Consider the following 17321-nt stretch of genomic DNA (forward strand, 5'->3'; position numbering starts at 1 on the left):
AAACCCGCTGGGTCTTTGTCATGACTAGGTACTACTTTTTTCATTTCTAATAATTCCATTTTTGATATGGGTGTGTAAACAAATACACGGTGAAACTCATTGTCTTCGCCTTTTATTGGGTGCACTTCTCGTTGGGGATTTTGTCTATCCATGTAGTACGGCGCTCTCTCTCTGTGGGGCAGCGAGAGAGAATCCGGACTTACAAAAAGGACATACTGCTTACGTGACACTAATATCTCTTTAATTAGCTTGTTACTAGAACCTCTCCATCTGTTCGTGAGTAGTTCCGTTAATATATCAGGTAAAGGACCAGGGTCAGCATGTTGGCTCTTATATAATATGAGGAGTTGCTGAATCATATATATTCCAGCTAAACGTTGTTCATCTGTACTGAGGTTGAGAAACGTGTGTGCTACGGTCTCATCACCGTATTTTTCAGGACTAACAATCCAGTGAACGGCTGATCTGGCTAATTCTTGCTCATCCATGGAATCGAGGAGGTGGTAACCTCTTCGTTCTCGTAGTATTTTATCTGCGGCTTGAAACAAATGTTCAGGAGATTTCAGATTTATTACAGGCGTCGGATACGTTCTGCTATTATTTGGACATACAGAGTGTATGGGATCAGAAAAACATCTAGTATTTTCACAAGATCTTCCTCTGCCTACATAGGCTATTGTCTCTGACTGTCTTGCAGAGTTCCCTGATTCGGACACTTCATCTTGCTCAAACTCGTCTGTTCCCAATCTCTCTTCATGAATACGCTCTATTTCTTTACGGATTTTTCGGCACATGGCTATTATACAATTTTGCTTATCGTGTCTCCCTTCCGATATATTCTGACTCCATCTTGTAAGAGTAAACATTGCATTCGGGTCTACCCCCGGACGATCTTGATTTCTGATCACACAGTTTATGAGGAAACGTAACAGTTCCCCCTGTATCTCTACTTTCTGGAATTCCATAGCTCTGTTAATACATCCTGGATCTCGTCCTGTTTGAACAAAATGATATATGTTATCTAGATGCGTAGTCATTCCTGGTAACCTTGCTAAATACTCTGCGGCTCGTCTGATACGTAATGATGCCAGGACCATTTCGTCCTCTTTACCAACCACCGGGTCATATCTACAATTTACAAGGAGTTCCTTAAGCGTACGTTCATTTACGAACTTAGGTGTACGTGAATGTGCTGACTCTTGAAAGACAAGTTTATTTATTCTAGGTGGTGTAAAAGTACTGCTAGCACCTCCCGTGGCCCCATCTGGGGCGTCGGGTGTGAAAGGGTTCGTCGAACGTGATACAGCAACTATGGGTGTCGATACCCCTGTAGAGTCGACTGCGGAGACAGATGCGGAAACAGATGTGCTTGCCGAAGCTTGTATCGGGACTTGCTGTTGCACGGGGACAGATACCTGATCCTGACGTTGAATCCCTCCGCCAGACGGTCTATGTGGTGTGGCGTTAGCATACTCGGGGGCTGCATCGTCTAGATATGAGGAAAGAAAAACATCTTCTGCGGTTCTGGGATGCCCCTTTGGATGTACCTTAATTGGAAATAATGGGGGTGGCAAGTCTTTTGGCACCTCCGTAACAGCCTTAGGTAGTCCTTCGGCTAGAAGGGGATACATACCATTCATAAGAGCATTTCTTTGTCTATTTACTTGTTCTGATTTCACTCGGATACCTTCCTCAATTAATAGATTTTCTTGAACTTTATTTGAACTCTCTTTACTCCTTTCTTCTTGTCTACGTGCTTTTTCTGTTCGTCTATGAGATTCTTTACGCCATAACTCAACAGCGTCTTTCTGTGACTGTCTGACCTTTCTTTTCCATAACTCTTCCTCCACTTTCATGATGCACTCTGCATCCCAGGTTCCCGCTATGGGCCACCTTTGACTTTCCGGTAATCCTTTGGTATAATCTACCCATAGATCAAGAAACAATATGGCATCTAAGCCATGTTTATGGTACATGAAATGTCCTGGAGTGTCTCTAGGAGGAATAGGAACTGCTTCTTCAAGCACCCCTTTTCTGGTAGTAATCTGTCTTAACTTCGAGAAGAGCGGCATATTGACAACTGACCTGATACTTACTCTTGAACTTACTTAATACGAGAAACACAATAATGAACAGTGAACAATGAACAGTCATTCATACCACAATATGCAAGACATTTTCTGAATACTTTAAACATTAAACATTAAACATTATAACAATGATCGACAATGATGACAGTCTGCTTAACTAATCACCACGCTGAATTCTTGACAATAACTGAATACTTCGGAATACTTGATATACTGCTAAACAGTACATATACACTGCTAAACAGTGCAGACCGGATTTGTGTACCCAAATCCGTCTTGACCGGCACAACCTATGTGCGCGTCAACATGCCTCCCCGGCGATGGTACTCACCGAGTAGCTCCTTGAAACGGAAGGCCTCAGAGAATGGACAGGACTCGATAACTGCGGACATCGGACCCTCTGGACGTCGGAATTTCGGAAAACCTGGTGGGCCTCTGTATACCTCGGATCTTGCTCTCTCAGCTAGGCTCTGGTCGGGATACTTCGCACTTCTCACCGCCTCGTCTGGGTTGATCGCAGCCTCAGTCGCCCCCGCTTGACCGGAGGGAGCTTACAGGAAATCCTGCTGGTACGCGTTTATGGTCCGTCCAGCTGTGGCAGGAGACCGGGCCTGCAACGCACCGCCGGCGCGTGAGATGAGAAAGTGTCCCTATTCGGGCGCCATTATGTGGTAAATAAAATAAATATTACCGGACTGAATTTCATGCGGAATCTTAAATTAAAGTAAATAGCTCAAAATAACGAGAGGCAGAATCCGTGGTATAAGAGGTTTTCTAATGGGCTTTATTCCATTCAAAATGGCCGACTCGAGTCGCGGCCCTCAGGTTCCGTCACCACGAAGGTTCAGGAAGTGAAGTACAATAATTCATTAACAGACATGTATTTTTATAATAAGTTCATTACAATGAAACGAATGTAGAAGGCGTGACATTTGATAAGAAAAGTGACGTGACAGTGACATAATCGAAACTAGGCGTAATAAGGAATAAAAGAAACATGATTGGTTAGAATTATCAGACATAGGTGGATCTATAAGATAATACTTGGCATAGATGCGCGCGCGGCAGCATGACGTGTAATTGACGTGCAACTAGGGGGTGAAGGGGACTTGACATTTAGCTCTACATGTGGAGACGAGAAGTCTGGGGTCAAGTCAACCTAATCCCAAATCATATCTAACATCCTATGTTTAAAGAACTATGTTATCCACAAGGAAGAACTCTTGGACAGAATCTACTCTATACTGACTGTGTGCGTGTACAAGCGTCTAAGTGTCTATATGAGATGCGAGGGGCAGAAAACTTTCCATGGCAACAGGGCTATGAATCACTTGCAGGAGGACGGAAAGGCTGAGTCCTCTGCTTGTGAGCTAAAGGATATGTTTACCTAAATCACTGGACAGGAATGCATCGGCTGGAGAGCAAAATAGATAATTCGAAGGTGAAATACAACTTCTTGGCAGACAGGCGAAAACTGGCCGAGGCAGGCACCGTTAGCTGCACAGGGAGTAGGACAAAGTTCATGGATACAGATGCGAGCTCAAACTGAAGCTGTCAGAGACAGAGAGCAGGGAAAGGCTTTGAGGACAGAATCGGGCCTACTTGCCTGAACTGTAAAAATGAAGTAACTTAGCCATATAAAGTCGGTGGCCTTTCATACTTAGGAATCGAATATCCAGCCCATTGATGGCGGATCTGACAGAGAACATGTTGACGGTAGACACACATATGTTTGCGTCTTAGAAACTGGAACTGGAGGGAACATACATGTACTTGTAACATGCATATAGAACCGTTGGGGTCCAAGATAGGGGACATAACTGATCAGGAAAATCCACATTTCCACAGGACTCTGAAAGTAGAGCTCTTACCCTGGACCGCACTCATTGTGTCTTCTCCACATACCAGCAACGGAATCAACTTGCGCCCAATGTACTCACCAGAGTCCACTTCTACCAGGTCAAGGAAGATATCCTGACAGTATCCCGGAAATTAGACTCTATTGCCTTCAGAGGCGATAGATTCCATCACCCTTTTCCAAGACCTAAGATAGGTCAATCAAGACCTATCAATCCAGACGCTGGAAAGGCATCACGACTTCAGGGAAATGCCATCTGAATGAAAAGAAAATACTGTATCGCTGGGGCTGCCTGCTATGCCTAATCTTCACGGTTGACAACATGCGAGTGGCCGTATGCAACCGCGACCAGCCGGGGGTAAGATTTTCCAACGTCAAAAGACACTCCTGCACCCGGCGCCCCACGGCCCCCTGTGCCCAACTCCTGGGTGCCTACCTATCCTCCAAGATCCCAACTTAGCCCTCGAAGTGTTGGTCGCTCCTGAAGATCCTCCGTCCCCGAGCCTGCAGCCTTTGTTCACTTTCCAAGATCTCCACTGAATAACATTGAGCGACCGACGGCTCAAATGCACCCTGCACCCAGCCGCCCGAGTGCCCCTGGCAGTGCAACCTATGTCCTAATCTACTTCCCCATTTGCCCTGAGCAAGTGACCAGGAGCCTAGCTCCCACAGCCGCGTGGCCTGCTCGCCAGCAGCCACCAACCGAAGGCCCCCTGCCTCTCATTGGATAACATTGGGCCTAGCTATCTCTGTACCCGGCTGCCCCTGTGCCGCTGAGGGTGTACCAACTGTACCTACCTGACCCTGGGAGACCCCTGAGTCCATGCCCAGAACCTTAACTCTGCCAGTCGAGTACTTACCTAAAAGCCGATAACTCACTTTTCTTCCACAGGCTAACATTGACTGGTGTTACTTGGAAATTCTTTTTAAGTGTGGAGTTTTGGAACTTTAAAATATTCATCTAAAATCAGCCGAACAACGAATTCCGATTTACTCACCTGTTATCAGGAGAGACCTCAGTGCTGCATCTTGTAGCTCAGTACTGACCCTGAAAAGTAAATTTTAACCGTACTTACCCGTAACTTGAATTTCCTTCCATAGGATATCATTGCCTGCTTTTTGCTGAAAAAGTTTGTGTCGATTTTTGAAACTTACAAATATTCTTTAAAACTCGTACCAACTGTGAAAACGTAATTACTTACCTGTTTTAGATAGATGCCCCAGTACTGAGCCTAGGAGCCCAGCATTGGATTATAAAAGTAACGAGAACATACTTTACCCGTAACTTGAATTTTCTTCCATAGGAAACCATTGACTGTTTTTCTATGAAATTTCTTCTAAGTGTCGATTTTGCAAACTTATAAATATTCCTTAAAAATCGCCTGTATAACTTAAACGCAGTTTCTCAACTGCTTACAGGTGGTACACTAGTGCTGGATCTAGGATCCAACAATGACCAAGAAAAAGTACCCATAACCCCACTTACCTGATAAGTGAATTTCCTTCCATAGGATAACATTGGTAATTTGATCAGAAAATGTTTCCAAGTGTCAACTTTTAAAATAGCCAAATATTGCTTAAAAATCACAACAGTCACTAAAACGTGTTTACTCACTTGTTTCCAAGAACTGTCCCCGGACTGAATCTAGGATCCAGTCCTGGAGTTAGAAAAGTAATCCTGAAAGTTATCAATTGCATATAACTTAAAATTCCCGTTGAGCTCAATGTATTATTGTGTTTGAAATTGTGTTGCCTATTGCAACAAACTGTAACTATTACCTACAAAAGTCAATTGCAAATTGCAAAGTATTTAACTAAAGCATCTCATTCTGAGAAAGTATATTTTAATACCTATTGTTGGTTCTAAAATAAAACAACCTCATATTTTTATACAAACCATTGGCCTAGAGTTCAGTTCTTGAGTGTGTGAGACCATTTGCTGACTGAGTGTGTACAACAAATGCTTTACACTGTCCTCTGATACTGCCTTACTGCTCAACCAAGCTACCACTTTAGAGAGTAGGGTTATATCTAACTTTAGCCTCTGCCAAACCTCTGGGGACTGTGGATTCTATACACACTGTACCTATTTGGAAACAGTATATATAGAGCCACTTTCCTACATTGGTGGATCAGCGGTGGGATACAAACTTGCATTTGTTGGACAACTTGGTTACCATCTGATCACACGATAGAACTCTTAAAATTGCCTTTAGAATTCTGATTGGTCTTTCCAAAATACTAAAAGTCTTGTCAGGGCCTTGCTTAAGTGCCATTAGAATTTTTTTTAAATAAAAGTCACTGTAGTCAAGGATAGAGGGTTAGAACTGTCAGGTTAGAATGTCTCAAAGAAACCCAGCTATTAGTGAAAATAATACCATGCAGGACCTGGTGGAGGAGCTCTACCTCACACCTTACTTACACTTGTCTTTCAAGGAATTGAGGTCCCTATGCAAACTTAAAAATTTACCAATGGGCCCGCATCCAACCAAACTAGGGCTCCACTTTAGAGAGTAAGGTTAGATCTAACTTTACCCTCTGCCAAACCTCTGGGGACTGTGGATTTTATACACACTGTACCTATTTGGGAACAGTATATATAGAGCCACTTTCCTACAATTCTCAATTATTTATTCATAAACGATGAGATGAGATCCAGTCAATGAGCATTTTTTATATAATACAATCAGCAACCCAATGCATTTTGGGTCAATAACACGACCCTTCATCAGGGGTCATCATTCAAGTTTCTAAAAAGCAAAGGAAACAAGAGTCTAAACTCTAAACAGTCCTACAGGTCGTCATGCATCATCAAACAATTCAACACAGGGGTGAAAACGTCCAGATATGTACGCTAATTAGTAAGACACAAACCGCTAAAAAAAACATGTCTTAAACTACACACGTAGTTCAGAAGCACACTAGCGTTTAAATAAGCTGAGCACATTTGCATCTGAATAATTGCATGTGAGTAGAGATGCCGTCTTCGAGTTTGGTTTTCACAACGGTTTGATTTTAATCCCGTGCTCTGGGGTGACTTTGTTAAGCTTTCCGCACTCTTTCTAAGCCGAGCACATTTGCATACACATAACGGTATGTGAGTATAGACGCCGCCTTTTGAGTCTTAATGTCACAGTGGTTTCATTTGATTCTTGAGTCCTGGTGTCCAAGCTTTGAGCAACTAAGTGTACCACACTTGCACAGTGTGCTTTTGTCACGCGTTTTATTTGATTTTGCACAGCTATTGCACTTTTCCTTCGCGTATGGTGTTTGCTACTGATATTTGCACGGTCACTTTTGGGCACTGAGTGGTGGTTTGTAAACACAGTAACTACATGTGTAGTTTAAGACACGTTTTCTTTAGCGGTTTTTGTCTTACTAATTAGCGCACATATCTGGACATTTTCACCCCGTTGTTGAATTGTTTGGTGATGCATGACGACCTGTGTCCTACAGAGTTTAGACTCTTATTTCTTTTGCTTTTAAGAAACTTGAATGATGACCCTTGATGAAGGGTCGTGTTATTGACCCGAAATGCATTGGGTTGCTGATCGTATTATAGAAAAAATGATCATTGACTGGATCTCATCTCATCGTTTATGAACGAATAATCGAGAATAAACTTCTTTGAAATTTGAATAAGAGTTGAATCAAAATGGATCAATTGGACTACAACTTGAGTTAATTTGTTGATACCAATTGATTTTGTTATTGGTTTAGTGCTCCCGCCAGTGGGAAGGTGTTCCTCCTACAGACTTGTGCAGATGAGAGTTAGCCTGTGATAGGGTTCTTTGTGTTGATGTTCAGTGGAAATCCCTTTGATCCTTTCTTGGTGGTGGTGCGTTATCCTCATGCAAGGTCTCAGAGACTGTCTGAGCTGCAGGAACACTCCAATGTATAGTTCCTTTGCTTCAGCTAATGGTGAAGAAGTGTGTGACTTTGTGGGCGCTTTTTGGTTTTAGGAGTTAAGACGTTGAGGCTAAAAGATGATGGTATAGCGCTAGTACAGGTAGAGCATGCACATCCTGCACCCAGCCGAGAGCAGGGTGGAATCAGATATGGGAGGGATTACATCGCACTTCGGTCTAACTTAGACATAGAGAAGTGTGATGGATATGAAGGTGATTTTGTACCCTATTAGGCTCTTGGGTGTACTTGGAAAAGGTCTTAATGAAGCTCTGGATGCGTTGGCTCTATAGGAATAGCTTGCGAGGGTTTATGCCTTCTATGAGCTACCCTTTGGTTTTAAAAACATCATGTGTTGACAGTATCAACAATGTGTTGTGGAGTAACCAGACTGTAGCATAATTTCGGAAAGATATCCTAGACACTATTTCTTTATCTGATAAAGAGTGGCTGAACACTGGCTAAACACATAGGTGCTGGCACTGGGTTTCTTGGCTCACTTAAGTAACCCTTTATTGGCTTACTTCATTGATTCTTACGGTGGCAAAAAGAATATACTCAGCGGCCAGCTACCGCAAAGAGCTTTCATGTCCTTGCTCCCGTGCTGCCTATGTTAGGGAGCGCAGGCAATTTGTGAAGACTAGGGTGACCAACCGTCCGTAAATTTCACAGAATACCCATTATTTGGGCCTCTTGTCCATTGTCTGTGGGGAATCCTTTCACGGACGCCTTTTGTCCATAATTTCAGACATTGGAGCGAGCTGCCCCCTGCAAGCAGCCTGAGAGTCCTGTACCTCTCACTGCAGGGGCCAGCTCATGCTCTTGCTGCGATCAATGGCCTGCAGCAGCCCCTCCCCGACCTGGCACAGACTACTATCGGTCCATTATCATTCTGTATGTTGGCCTAATTATCACATACGGAATGATAATGAGCCTCTCTGTACAGTGACAGCATTTGCTGGGCCTCCTCCTGCCAGAGCCCAGGGCATGGCAAACTGCTCTTGTTTGTAGGGCTCCTGTCACCTCACCAGTGACCAAGCTTTGGGGAGGTGGAGGTTTCATTTTGGCATATGTTACCTAGGTGCATCCACTGTTAGCCTCTTAAACTGTCACACAAGCAGTGATAATGGTACAAATACAATTGTCCTTGACTTTTTATTTCTTCTGCTCCAATAGTGCAAAGTTTCTGCATTTGTCCTGTTATTATTTTCATGTTTACCCTGCCCGCCACCCGATCCCCCTTAGCTTTTACATGTCACATCCTCTAGGGATGATTGATCGGGTCGGATGTTTTTTTTCTATGGGGCAAGGGGGCATTTAAGATCTGAGAAGCCTTCAGCTTTGATCTTTTTTTTCATTTTATTTTTAATATGCAAACACAGGTGTTTAAGTTTCACTCGCACACACAACAGATGCAGTGAAAGGTTGTCTCAACCTAATATAAAGTAATTTTGACTTGTACTTGTGCTGGTTGTTCCGAATTTCTGTCCTGAATTCTGACTTTCTGTCCTGAATTTTTGTCCTGACTTTTGACTCTTTGTCCTGAATTTTTACACTCACTGTTCTAAATTTGCACCCATGCCAGTTGGTCACCCTGGTGAAGTCCTCACTTGCTGGTCATGCAGGTAATGCAAACATGTTATGGACTGATTAGAGTTTAGTAGGTAAGTAATGTTTCTGTGATTCTATGAAGATTCTGCTTCCACATAGCTCCCGGTCGCCTAAGTTTCACACCACTGCGCTGCTGTGTGATTGGCAGTCAAAGTATTGGCACACTCCCACACTACCTTCAGACCTTGTTTATTTCAAGTAAATAGTTGCTCTTAGGCCAAGTTTTGCATAGAGTGTACACTGTGCATAGTAGATATTTCTATGGTAGGAGTTTCGCTGTCTGCAAACAGTGTGGCACAGAGTAAACTCTCTCCATAGAGCAAACACTGTTAACCTACCCACTTTTCTACTCATATCCACTTCATCTGTCAATGTATGTTCAGTGACTTTCAAGCGTTTGGTACAGGTAAAGAGTGTCTGAAGTAGGGCATTAGTTATGTAACGGCTTGAGTATATCTTGAGGAACTTGGTTTACCCTGAACAATTGAATACAGATTCAGCACTGTGTGCAGGATAGGTTACCCTTTCATCTGTGGTTCATAGTTGTTGCAAGGTGAAAGTATTTTGTGATATGGCTGAGAAGGCTTATCATGCAATACTAACACAAATACACAGAGATGGACCTTGGATTCACCCTTAGAAACCTTAGCTCGGTCCAGGTAGAGTGGCACAGAGCAGTCAGGAGTACTCAGGGGAACACGTGTTAGGCATTACACAATACAATAATTGACAATAAGTAAGTGACATGACTGGAAAGAAATCTTGACATCAATTAATAAAAATAGAGTGTATTTTTTTAATAAATATAGGCACCAAAACAAACTTTGTTTCGTACATACAACCGGAGTTGTGGATTTTTAAAGCGTTTATAAACAAATGCAGTAAAATTGTTAAACTGGTCCCATTGGTGTCAATGGGGAAAAACACAGGTGGCACTCAGTCACTTGCAGGGTGAGTTCAAATGATCCCTCTTGTGAATTAGGTCATGTGGGTCCCTAGGTCAAGTTCCAACAGTTGTTACTTTGTTACCTCGACCAGGGAGTCCGGGTGCAGAGGTGACCTGGCTGTCCTTGGTACTGAATGGGATCCGTGGAAACTGTCAAACTTGCAGCATTTGACAAAACCGCAATTTGAGATGGGATTCCACTATACCCACAGAGAGTAGAGGCCTTTGGGGTCCTAGGACAGCTGGATTTTTCCTACCTTGCTCAGCAGGCTCCGAGTACAGAGGCTCCGAGAACAGAGGTAGCTGGTGTGAGAAGTTGGCCTGATATGTAGTGCTCACTATTCTAGTGATCACTGTGTATCATTCCAAACGACCCTTATTGATGATTGGTTGTAAGTCAACCTTTTAGACCAGCTATCCTAGTAGCGTGGATACGAGCAGTCTTAGGCTAAACTCTAGAGGGCGTGTTAAGCCAGCTGTTTACCATCACATATACCCCTTGAACACCAAGTGAAAGGACACCACACAAGTTGTTATGAAAATAAAGGATATTTATTTATAACAAGACTACCCTGGCTCTTTATGAGTCAGGGAGCTAAGCACACTACAAAACTCTTAGGAAAATACTTCAGTTGCACAATTTACACAAATGCCCGAGGGGCACGAGAAACCATCTACACTAACAGTGAAATGCGAATGGTTAGAGTCTGGAGATACTGATTCCGGAGTGATCCGATCAGTGGGACTAAACGAAAAAGGAACTGGACACTTGTAGAGCGAACCTGCGATGGAGCACCGAGATGCTCGAGTTACCTAGCCCGGAGGCTGCGGCTGCGTGAAGTTCGTCAAGATGTCGGGAGTCCTCGTGTAGTCTCAGGAGCCTGAAAGAAGAAGTTGCTGGCAGGCGACCAGTGACGATGTTCAGAGCGATCCAAGCCTGGATCGGTGGTGAAGGAAAACCTGAAAGCAGAGGGGACTCAGTTCTCAACCGCTAGCCAGCGATCGTGTGGGTACCAGGAGGGTACCGGCTGAAGTCACCTCGACCAGGTGAGTGGGTGACGTCGGACTCGGCTGTTCCTCGGACCAGGAGGCGCGGCGGCGACCAGGATGGAGGGCGAGCTGTCCCACGAAGGTGTCTGCTGTCGATGATGCTGGGCCCAGGAAGGGGCAGCTGATCTTGGCAGTGGCCACCCAGGCGGGGGAGTCAAGATGGCGTCGGGAGTGGACCAGGAGGGTCCGTGGTACTCCTCTGTTGAAGGGGAGCAAGAGCCAGTCTGGAGCAACCAGACTAGTGCTGAAACAATCGTGGTGCGTCGTGAAGAGGGCCACAAGCCGGTCGGCAAGTGGTCGAACAACGCGGTGAACAACAAGGAGCGGAAGGGCCCCCACGCAGATCTCGGGGATGCTGGGGAGGCAGACTTCGATGCTGGAGCTGCTCAGGGTTAGGGCTTCTCAAACCCTAGGTGCACTCACTCGAGGGTCCCTCGGTGGGCGTGCTAGATAAGCGTCGTGCAGGTTCTGAAGATAGCCGGTCCCGCAGGTCTCGTCACACCTACGACTCTCAGCTGAGCTGATGAGGGAGGTAAAAGGTCAGAGATGGCAGGGACTCGGGTCTCGTCGAGCTGGGCAGTCTTGATCCGTAGGAGAGACTTACAGCAAACCGCAAGCGCTTAGATGGTGCCTGCTGGTGCAGAGTGGCTACTCCTTAGCCACAAGGGAGAGTCTTCAGAAATAGTCAAGAGTTCCTTTCGTGGAAAGTGGTTCGTGATTCGGAGTTATCCGATTATCTGATTATCCAATTTGGGAAGGGGACTCGCTCCTACCTTTATTCTAAGAGAAAGGGGCTGGCCCGTGACTAGGTTCTACCTATGGGTGGAGCCAGGAGGGGGGTGGTTACACCCCCATCCTTTGTCCGGCTTCGCGCCAGCTCAGGGGCTGGTGCGCCCCCGAAACTGGTTTGAGCCGGGCTATGCACAGTGAGCACCGGGGTGCCACTTGCAGTCACCTTCCTTTCAGCCCTGCCTACCTGGGATACACAAACCCTGTCTGGGACGGTGCTAACACCGCCCTCGACAGGAAACCCTTTGTCCAAGCTCCCCTTGCTGGAAGGTCCCCCAGCAGCAGGAGGTCAGACTTGTGTCTGGTGGCAGCATCCATTTTGTGATGCTGAGGCTTGAGTCAACTTTAACCGGGGTTCAAGGTTACTTCCATGTCGTGTCCCTCTAAAAGGGGGGAATGCTAACCCCGTCACCAGGACTGGCGAGGGGTTCGTATTCCCATTCGTATGACACCTTACTCGACATGTATAGGTGATGCGATGCCAAAGTTAGCAGATAACCGCAAGGATTATAATGCCTTAAAAGTAGTTGGCCCGCGTCACCATGGAACGGCTATTAGGGCTTGGTTCCGCAAGCCGTCGACGGGCTCAGCTCGCGCCAGAGCACCGTCCCACATGATTCCCTGCACTCTGCCTTCAGGATTGATAAGGCCTGCTATAGGAGTGACTGATAGGAATCCATGTGTCCATTTTTTAGGGTTTAGGTGTAGGAATACTACACCTACAGCAACGGGTGATTACACCACGTGGCCCCAGCTGTCGTGCAGCCAGTTGTGTCAGATTTGGGCGGCCATTCCAGGGGGGGCATAATACATGCTTCAGCCCCTGGTAGGCCCTGGGTACACCGATGCCCTGGATACCTGTGGTATGCTGAGACAGGGACTGACAAGGTGGCCCAGTTCCAATTAGTGGATGCACCTAACGTACATGTGTGTTAATTTCGAGAGAGAACAGCTAGGCTGTGGGTCTGATTGGCAGGCCCACAGCCGGAGAAAGTCGTAAACCAATGAAGCAAAAGCAAAAAATCTGGGTGATCATAGGATTGCAGACCCTACTCTCCTACATGACCCCCCCCCCCAAACTTTGGGACAATAAGCTAACCTTGACCAGGTGAGTCTTCTTGCTCTAAGTGGAAATACCTGGAGAGCCCATCTGCATTGCCATGATCAGTGCCAGGTCTATGCTCCACTGTGAAGTCCATCCCCTGTAGGGAAATGGACCACCTAAGTAGTTTGGGGTTTTCACCCTTCATTTGATTTAGCCACAAGAGGGGCTTATGGTCGGTCTGAATCTTGAAGTGAGTGCCAAACAAGTATGGCCTCAACTTCTTCAGGGCCCAAACCACAGCAAAGGCCTCCCTCTCAATAGCTGACCAATTCTTCTCTCTGGGGGTCAGCCTCCTGCTAATAAAAGCTATGGGCTGGTCATGACCATCAAAATTCAGTTGCGATAGAACAGCTCCCACACCCAGCTCCGAAGCGTCTGTTTGGACAATGAATGGTTTGGAGTAGTCTGGACTCTTTAGGATAGGTGCTGTGCACATGGCCCGCTTTAGGTCATCGAACGCCTTCTGACAGCTTGCTGTCCACTGAACTTTTTTTGGCATCTTTTTACTTGTCAGGTCGTTTAGCGGGGTCACAATGGATCCATAATTTCTGACAAATTTCCGGTAATAACCAGTCAGGCCCAAGAAAGCTCGAACCTGAGTCTGGGTGGTTGGAGGAGCCCAGTCCTGGATGGCCTGTATTTTGCTCTCCAATGGTTGAACCTGGCCTCCACCTACAAGGTGGCCCAGGTATACAACCTGTGTCTGCCCTATCTGGCACTTGGTGGCCTTGATAGTGAGGCCTGCCTTCTGCAGGGCCTCTAACACTTTCCTCAGGTGGACCAGGTGATCCTCCCAGGTGGAGCTAAAGACAGCGATATCGTCCAGATACGCCGCACAGAAGTCGTCCAACCCAGTGAGAACTCGATTCACCAGCCTTTGGAAGGTGGCAGGTGCATTTTTCAAACCAAAGGGCATTACCACGAACTGATAATGCCCACCCGGGGTAGAAAATGCTGTTTTGGGCTTGGCCTCCTCAGCTAACCTGATTTGCCAATACCCAGCTGTCAGGTCAAACGTACTTAAGTAGTTGGCCGAGGCCAACCGGTCGATAAGTTCGTCTGCTCTTGGTATCGGGTGGGCGTCGGTCTTAGTGACCGCATTGAGACCTCTGTAGTCCACGCAAAACCTCATCTCTTTCTTACCGCCCTGGGTGTGAGGTTTCGGCACGAGCACTACGGGACTAGCCCAGGGGCTGTCCGAGGGTTCAATGACTCCCAGCTCCAACATTTTCTGCACCTCTGTCTTGATGCAGTCTCTGACATGATCAGGTTGCCGATAGATTTTACTCTTTACGGGCAGACTGTCCCCAGTGTCGACCTCGTGGGTACACCACTTGGTCTGACTGGGTGTCAGAGAGAACATATGTCGAAAGGATTGAAGAACCTGTTTACAATCCTCTTGTTGATGTCCAGAGAGGCTGCCACAAAAGACAACACCATCTACTGATCCATCGTCAGGGTTCTGAGAGAGCAGGTCCGGGAGAGGGTCACTCTCCTCCTCCTGTCCCTCATCTGTGGCCATGAGCAAGCCCATGCCCTCCCTGTCGACATATGCCTTGAGCCTGTTTACGTGGAGCACCCTGTGGGGGCTCCGGGGAGTTCCCAGGTCTACCAGGTAGGTGACCTCTCCCTTTTGCTCAATGATCGTGTGGGGCCCAGACCATTTGTCTTTGAGTGCTGCTGGGGCCACTGGCTCCAGCACCCACACCTTCTGTCCAGGCTGATACACAGTCAGGACAGCCTTTTGGTCGTGCCAAGCTTTCTGTAATTCTTGGCTCGCCTCAAGGTTTTTAGACGCCTTTTCCATGTACTCCGCCATCCGCGAGCGGAGACCGAGCACATAGTCCACAATGTTTGATGCCGGCTTTCTGAGAGGTCTCTCCCATCCTTCCTTTACCAAACAAAGGGGTCCCCTTACAGGATGTCCGAACAGAAGCTCAAAAGGGCTGTAGCCAACCCCCTTCTGCGGGACCTCTCTGTAGGCGAACAAGAGGCAGGGTATCAGGACATCCCATCTCCGCCGAAGCTTTTCAGGTAGTCCGTGAATCATCCCTTTTAGGGTCCGGTTGAATCTCTCAACCAGCCCATTGCATTGTGGGTGATAGGGTGTGGTGAACTTGTAGTTGACACCACATTCCTTCCACATAGCAGTCAGATATCCCGACATGAAGTTTGCACCTCTGTCTGAGACGACCTCCTTAGGGAAGCCCACTCTGGAGAACACTCCAAGTAGGGCCCGTGCCACCACAGGTGCCGTAGTGGTCCTAAGGGGAATAGCTTCAGGATACCTGGTGGCGTGGTCCACCACCACCAGTATAAACTTGTGCCCTGATGCTGTCTGGGGTTCCATTGGTCCGACAATGTCGATCCCCACTCGTTCAAAGGGTACCCCCACCACTGGTAGTGGTATGAGGGGGGCCTTTGTCGTGCCACCTGACTTACCACTGGCTTGGCAAGTGACACAGGAGCGGCAAAACTCCTTCGTATCTTCGGACATGTGGGGCCAGTGAAAGTGTGGAACAATTCTGTCCCAAGTCTTATTCTGGCCTAAGTGACCTGCAAGGGGAATCTCGTGGGCCAAGGTGAGAAGGAAACCTCTCAGAGACAAGGGGATGACCAGCCTCCTGGTCGCACCAGGTTTGGGGTCTCTTGCCTCAGAGTACAGGAGTCCATCGTCCCAGTACACTTTGTGGGTACCCGTGGCGTTCCCTGCAGCCTCAGCAGCGGCCTGCTGTCTGAGGGGTTCAAGTGAGGGGCAGTCTAACTGTGCCTTCCCCAGGTCTTCCCTGGAGGGTCCCCCTGAGCCCAGAAACTCAACCTGACCAGGTTCAAGCTCTTGCGGCTCAGTTTCCCTCAGTTCTTTAAGGTCAGCCTCCTCGGAGACTTGATCCACGACCTGGGGCAAGGGGGAAGGCGAAGCCTTACCCTTACTGCTCCTTTTCTTGGAAGGTGTCTGGTCCGTTCTTCCAGGATCCAGCACCTGTTCAGTGGGGCATCTTTTGGCCTGTGACCTGGTCACAGCAAGGACATGTGCTGGCAAACCTAACATTTCCATGTGAGTCCTCTGATCCACTTCTGACCATTGTGACGTTTCCAAATCATTGCCCAACAGACATTCTACGGGGAGGTCTGAACTAACCACAACCTTTTTCGGGCCACTTACCCCTCCCCAGGAGAAATCAACAACTGCCATACTGTGATTGGTAGTGACGTTGCTGGCATTGGTCACTAGGTAACTGGTACCTAGCATGATCTGTCCAGGGTCCACGAAGTTAGGCGTCACCATGGTGACACTGGCACACGTGTCCCTGTAGGCCTGGGCCACTCTTCCATTTATCAAAGGTGTCTGTCTGTATTTGCCCAAAGTATTGGGACTGGCATCAGGGGACATATCCATATCCCAAGGACGGCCTGAGTGAGCGTGCCGACTAAGTCGTCACTCCCCTCGGTTCCCAAGGTTAACCCAACTAATGCCTTGGGAGGCGCACTACCACTGCTGACTGTACTAGGGGGCGCAGGTGCCTTAGGGGCTGCAGTGGTAGGAGTTTGCCCTCCTTTCTTGGTGCACTCACTAAACCAGTGAGTCTTACTTTTACAGTATTGGCACCACCTTTTGGACTGGCCTTCTTGAGTCTTCTTCTTCTGTGAAGCCTGACCCCCACCCTCTTTGGTTTGTTGGGGACCTGTCGAAGACTTCTGGTCATTTTGTTCGTTCTTGTTACCCTTTTGGTCTGCTTTCTTCTGACCACCCTGGTTCTGATTCTGGTTCTGCTTGACCCTTGTTCTGACCCATCTGTCTGCCTTCTTTCCCAATTCTTGGGGAGAGGTCAGATCCGAGTCGACAAGGTGCTGATGCAACAATTGGTTCTGACAGTTGTTTAAAATCTGTTCTCGCATGATAAGATTGTACAATCCTGTGTAACCAGTAACCTTGCTACCCAGTAACCAGCCTTCCAAAGCCTTAGT

Source organism: Triturus cristatus, chromosome 11 (genome assembly GCF_964204655.1).
Source record: "Triturus cristatus chromosome 11, aTriCri1.1, whole genome shotgun sequence".
NCBI classification, from domain to species: domain Eukaryota; kingdom Metazoa; phylum Chordata; class Amphibia; order Caudata; family Salamandridae; genus Triturus; species Triturus cristatus.